Here is a 6,600-nt window from a genome sequence, read left to right on the forward strand (position 1 = left end):
TATATATTGGAAGAGTTTGAGAAGGATAGGTATTAGCTCTTCTCTAAATGTTTGATAGAATTTGCCTGTGAAGCCATCTGGTCCTGGGCTTTTGTTTGTTGGAAGATTTTTAATCACAGTTTCAATTTCAGTGCTTGTGTTTGGTCTGTTTATATTTTCTATTTCTTCCTGGTTCAGTCTCAGAAGGTTATGCTTTTCTAAGGATGTGTCCGTTTCTTCCAGGTTGTCCAATTTATTGGCATATAGTTGCTTGTGGTAATCTCTCATGATTCTTTGTATTTCTGCAGTGTCAGTTGTTACTTCTTTTTCATTTCTAATTCTATTGATTTGAGTCTTCTCCCTTTTTTTCTTGATGAGTCTGGCTAATGGTTTATCGATTTCATTTATCTTCTCAAAGAACCAGCTTTTAGTTTTATTGATCTTTGCTATTGTTTCCTTCATGTTTTTCATTTATTTCTGAGCTGATCTTTATGATTTCTTTCCTTCTACTAACTTTGGGGCTTTTTTGTTCTTCTTTCTCTAATTGCTTTACGTGTCAAGTTAGGTTGTTTATTTGAGATGTTTCTTGTTTCTTGAGGTAGGATTGTATTGCTATAAACTTCCCACTTAGAACTGCTTTTGCTGCATCCCATAGGTTTTGGGTTGTCGTGTTTTCATTGTTACTTGTTTCTAGGTATTTCTTAATTTCCTCTTTGATTACTTCAGTGATCTCTTGGTTATTAAGTAGTGTATTGTTTAGCCTCCTTGAATTTTTATTTTTTACAGATTTTCTCCTGTAATTGATACCATTGTGGTCAGAAAAGATACTTGATACGATTTCAATTTTCTTAAATTTACCAAGGCTTGATTTGTGACCCAAGATATGATCTATCCTGGAGAATGTTCCATGAGCACTTGAGAAGAAAGTATATTTTGTTGTTTTTGGATGGAATGTCCTATAAATATCAATAAAATCCATCTTGTTTAATGTGTCATTTAATGCTTGTGTTTCCTTATTTATTTTCCTTTTGGATGACCTATCCATTGGTGAAAGTGGGGTGTTAAAGTTCCCTACTATGATTGTGTTACTGTCGTTTTCCCCTTTTATGGCTGTTAGCATTTGCCTTATGTATTGACGTGCTCCTATGTTAGGTGCATAAATATTTACAATTGTTATATCTTCTTCTTGGATTGATCCCTTGATTATTATGTAGTGTCCTTCTTTGTCTCTTGTAATAGTCTTTATTTTAAATTCTATTTTGTCTGATATGATAATTGCTACTCCAGCTTTCTTCTGATTTCCATCTGCATGGAATATCTTTTTCCATCCCCTCACTTTCAGCCTGTATGTGTCCCTAGTTCTGAAGTGGGTCTCTTGTAGACAGCATATATATAGGTCTTGTTTTTAATCCATTCAGGAAGCCTGTGTATTTTGATTGGAACCTTTAATCCATTTACATTTAAGGTAATTATCGATATGTATGTTCCTATTACCATTTTCTTAACTGTTTTGGGTTTTTGTAAGTCTTTTTCTTCTTTTGTGTTTCCCACTTAGAGAAGTTCCTTTAGCATTTGTTGTAAAGCTGGTTTGGTGGTGCTGAATTCTCTTAGCTTTTGCTTGTCTGTAAAGGTTTTAATTTCTCTGTTGAATCTGAATGAGATCCTTGCTGGGTAGAGTAATCTTGGTTGTAGGTTTTTCCCTTTCATCACTTTAAATACGTCCTGCTACTCCCTTCTGGCTTGCAGAGTTTCTGCTGAAAGATAAGCTGTTAACCTTATGGGGATTCCTTGTATGTTATTTGTTGTTTTTCCCTTGCTGCTTTTAATATTTTTTCTTTGTATTTAATTTTTGATAGTTTGATTAATATGTGTCTTGGTGTGTTTCTCCTTGGTTTTATCCTGTATGGGATTCTCTGCACTTCCTGGACTTGATTAACTATTTCCTGTCCAATATTAGGGAAGTTTTCAACTCTAATCTCTTCAAATATTTTCTCAGTCCCTTTCTTTTTCTCTTCTTCTTCTGGGACCCCTATAATTCAAATATTGGTGAGTTTAATATTGTCCCAGGGGTCTCTGAGACTGTCCTCAATTCTTTTCATTATTTTTTCTTTATTCTGCTCTGCAGTAGTTATTTCCACTATTTTATCTTCCAGGTTAATTATCCGTTCTTCTGCCTCAGTTATTCTGCTATTGATTCCTTCTAGAGAATTTTGAATTTCATTTATTGTATTTTTCATCATTGTTTGTTTACTCTTTAGTTCTTCTAGGTCCTTGTTATACGTTTCTTGTATTTTCTCCATTCTATTTCCAAGATTTTGGATCATCTTTACTATCATTACTCTGAATTCTTTTTCAGGTAGACTGCCTATTTCCTCTTCATTTGTTTGGTCTGGTGGGTTTTTACCTTGCTCCTTCATCTGCTTTGTGTTTCTCTGTCTTCTCATTTTGCTTAACTTACTGTGTTTGGGGTTTCCTTTTTGCAGGCTGCAGGTTCGTAGTTCCCGTTGTTTTTGTTGTCTGCCCCCAGTGGCTAGGTTGGTTCAGTGGGTTGTGTAGGCTTCCTGGTGGAGGGGACGGGTGCCTGTGTTCTGGAGGATGAGGCTGGATCTTGTCTTTCTGATGGGCAGGAGCACGTCCGGTGGTGTGTTTTGGGGTGTCTGTGACCTTATGATTTTAGGCAGCCTCTCTGCTAATGGGTGTGGTTGTGTTCCTGTCTTGCTAGTTGTTTGGCATACGGTGTCCAGAACTGTAGCTTGCTGGTTCTTGAGTAGAGCTGGTCTTAGATTTGAGATATCTCTGGGAGAGCTTTTGCCGTTTAATATTACATGGAGCTGGGGGGGTCTCTGGTGGACCAATGTCCTGAACTAGGCTCTCCTACCTCAGAGGCACAGGCCTGACACCTGGCCCAAGCACCAAGACCCTGTCAGCCACACAGTTCAGAAGAAAAGGGAGAAGAAAAGAAAGAAAGAAAGAAAAAATAATAATAAAATTAAATTAAAGTTATTAAAATAAAAAATTATTAAAAATAAAAAAAGAAAGAAGAGAGCCACCAAATCAAAAAAGATATCCACCAATGATAACAAGTGCTAAAAACTATACTAAAAAAAAACCCCAACCCCTCACCACAAAAAAACCAGACAGACAGAACCCTAGGACAAATGGTAAAAGCAAAGCTATACAGACAAAAATCACACAAAGAAGCATACACATACACACTCACAAAAAGAGAAAAAGAAAATATATATATATATTGTTGTTCCCAAAGTCCACCGCCTCAATTTTGGGATGATTCGTTGTCTATTCAGGTATTCCACAGATGCAGGCTACATCAAGTTGATTGTGGAGTTTTAATCCGCTGCTCCTGAGGCTGCTGGGAGAGATTTCCCTTTCTCTTCTTTGTTCACACAGCTCCTGGGGTTCAGCTTTGGATTTGGCCCCGCCTCTGCGTGTAGGTCGCCTGAGGGCATCTGTTCTTCGCTCAGACAGGAGGGGGTTAAAGGAGCTGCTGATTCGGGGGCTCTGGCTCACTCAGGCCGGGGGGAGGGAGGGGTACGGAATGTAGCGCAAGCCTGCGGCGGCAGAGGCCGGGGTGACGTTGCACCAGCCTGAGGCGCACCGTGCGTTCTCCTGGATCATGGGACCCTGGCAGTGGCGGGCTGCACAGGTTCCCCGGAGGGGCAGTGTGGATAGTGACCTGTGCTTGCTCACAGGCTTCTTGGTGGCGGCAGCAGCAGCCTTAGCGTTTCGCGCCTATCTCTGGGGTCTGCGTTGATTGCTGCGGCTCGCGTCCGTCTCTGGAGCTCCTTTAAGCAGCGCTCTGAATCCCCTCTCCTTGTGCACTCCTCGTGCACAATTGTCTTTTGCCTCTTAGGCGGTTCTAGACATTTTCCCGGACTCCCTCCCGGCTAGCTGTGGCGCACTAGCCCCCTTCAGGCTGTGTTCACGCAGTCAACCCCAGTCCTCTCCCTGGGATCTGATCAAAGCCCGAGCCTCAGTTCCCAGCCCCGCCCGCCCCGGCGGGTGAGCAGACAAGCCTCTCGGGCTGGTGAGTGCTGGTCTGCAGTGATCCTCTGCGCGGGAATCTCTCCGCTTTGCCCTCTGCCCCCCTGTTGCTGCGCTCTCCTCCGTGGCTCCGAAGGTTCCCCTCTGCCACCCCCGTCTCCGCCGGTGAAGGGGCTTCCTAGTGTCTGGAAACCTTTCCTCCTTCACGTCTCCTCCCCAGAGGTGCAGGTCCCGTCCCTATTCTTTTGTCTCTGTTTTTTCTTTTTTCTTTTGCCCTACCCAAGTACATGGGGAACTTCTTGCCTTTTGGGAAGTCTGAGGTCTTCTGCCAGCGTTCAGTAGGTGTTCTGTAGGAGTTGTTCCACATGTAGATGTATTTCGAATGTATTTGTGGGGAGGAAGGCGATCTCCACGTCTCCTCCGCCATCTTGAAGGTCTCCCTGCCTAACTTTTCACTTTAATAAACACATATCTTTAAAAAACCCAACTTAAGATATAGTTTACAACTATACAATTTACCCCTTTAATGTATACAATTCAATGGTGTTTAGTATAGTCACAGAGTTGTGCAACTGTATATTTTAACAAATAGAAAAAAACACCCATGTAACCACCAATCAAGGTCAGGAGTAAAACACTGGGGAAGCCCTCTGGAGGTCTCTTTTCTTTTTTAAAAAAAATTTTTATTGAAGTATAGTTGATTTACAATGTCGTTTTCATTTCTGCTATACAGCAAAGTGACTCAGTTATACATATATATACATTCTTTTCTATATTCTTTTCCATTATGGTTTATCTCAGGATATTGAATATAGTTACCTGTGCTATATAGTAGGACCTGTTGTTTATCTATCTGTGTATAATAGTTTGCATCTGCTAATCCCAAACTCCCAATACTTCCCTCCCCCTCCCCCCTCCCCCTTGGAAACCACAAGTCTGTTCTCTACGTCTGTGAATCTGTTTCTTTTTCATAGATAGGTTCATTTGTGTCATGTTTTAGAATATCTACTTTTTTCTCTGTGTTTTTTTCCTTTTTGCATCTTAAGAAAGCCCTTCCTACTGTGAAATAATGAAGGTATATTATTTTCTGAAAGTGATATAGTTTTACCTTTCTCATTTCATCTTTACCTAGGATTCATTTTAGGTATAGTATGAAGTAAGGGTCCAAGAGTGTATTATTTATTATGGCCTATTTCCTTATGCATAAGTTTGAGTCAGGGTTCTATTCTTTTCCATTATTTTTCAACCTTTGTGGCAATACTGTATTGAATTTCCTGTAGCTTAGCCTCTGTTAGAACAGGTCCCTCTTCATTTGTTTTTCTTCAAGGGCATTTTGATTATTCTTGATCCTTTGTACCCATTTATTATACACACATGCAAAATACCTCCAAAACAAAAAATTGCTAAAACTTTAAGATCACATTGAATCTATGAATAAATTTGAGAAGAAATGACATCATTATAATACTGAGTCTTATAATTCATTGGTATGATATGTGTCTCCATTTTGGAGTAGTCCTTATTAATTTCTCTTGATAATGTTCTATGGTTTTGAGAATGCCTTGCACATTTTTTGTAAGACTTATTCCTGGGTACTTTTTATGCTATTGAAAGCGGTATTTGTGTTTTGTTGCTGATATATAAAAATATACTTGAGGTTTGTATATTGACCTTGTATTCAAAAATATTTTATTAATTCAAGTTTATTAATTCTAATAATTTACCTATAGATTAAAAATTTGTTCTACATATACAATCATAACATCTGTGAGTAATATCAATGCTGTTTCTTTTGTTTTTTTGCTTGCCATAATGAATAGCTAGGATTTCCAGTGTAATACTGAACAGAGGTGGTAATAAGTAGAATAAGGCAGTCTTGTCTTGTTCCCAGTCCCCAAAATAGTGTTCCATAGTTCAACAGTAAGGATGGTGTTCACTGTTGTTTTTGGTCTTGTTTTTTTTTTTTTTCTTTTTAAGAGTTATATTCCATAAGATTAATGAATTTCCTTGGGTTTAAAGCCAAGCTTTGTGAATAACTAGCTGGACGACCTTTGGCGAGTAATTTTACCTCTCTGTGAGTTTTCTCATGAGAAAAAGATGGATGTCCTACTCTAGATTCTCTGATAAACAGACTGGGACAAGGATTAAGTGCTAATGCTTTATAAAGGAGGTGTAATCCCAGAATAGCAAGAATGAGTGCAAAGGAAACTGAGGCCAGGCAGTGTGGGAAGCAACGCAAAGTGATGTCTCACTACCCTGGCCACTGTCTCTTGATGAGCTACAAGGACGTAAGCAGTGGCTTAGCTAGTGAGTCTGTCAGCCATGCAAGATGTCTCCAGATAGGCTGAATGACAACCTGAGTCTCAGAACAGTCTGTGGGTAAGAGGAAGGGGAGGGATTCTATCCTCCAGCTTCCTGTTTTTTCCTGGGGGGTCAACATTTGTCCCACTGGGAATTAAGTTTCCCTCCTTCTCTGTTGCAGCATCAGGCTTTTTGGCAACTGTGGGCAACCGGATCCCTTACTCTGTGGAGTGGCATTTCCTCTGGGCCTGGAGGTTGTGGGAGGAGCCATAGACTCCAGGTAAGTGGTTGGCCAGCCTCAGGCATCAAGACCACAAG

This window comes from Aethalodelphis obliquidens, unplaced genomic scaffold (genome assembly GCF_003676395.1).
Source record: "Aethalodelphis obliquidens isolate GAN/ISIS:26980383/991018 unplaced genomic scaffold, ASM367639v1 scaffold14, whole genome shotgun sequence".
In the NCBI taxonomy this organism is placed as follows: domain Eukaryota; kingdom Metazoa; phylum Chordata; class Mammalia; order Artiodactyla; family Delphinidae; genus Aethalodelphis; species Aethalodelphis obliquidens.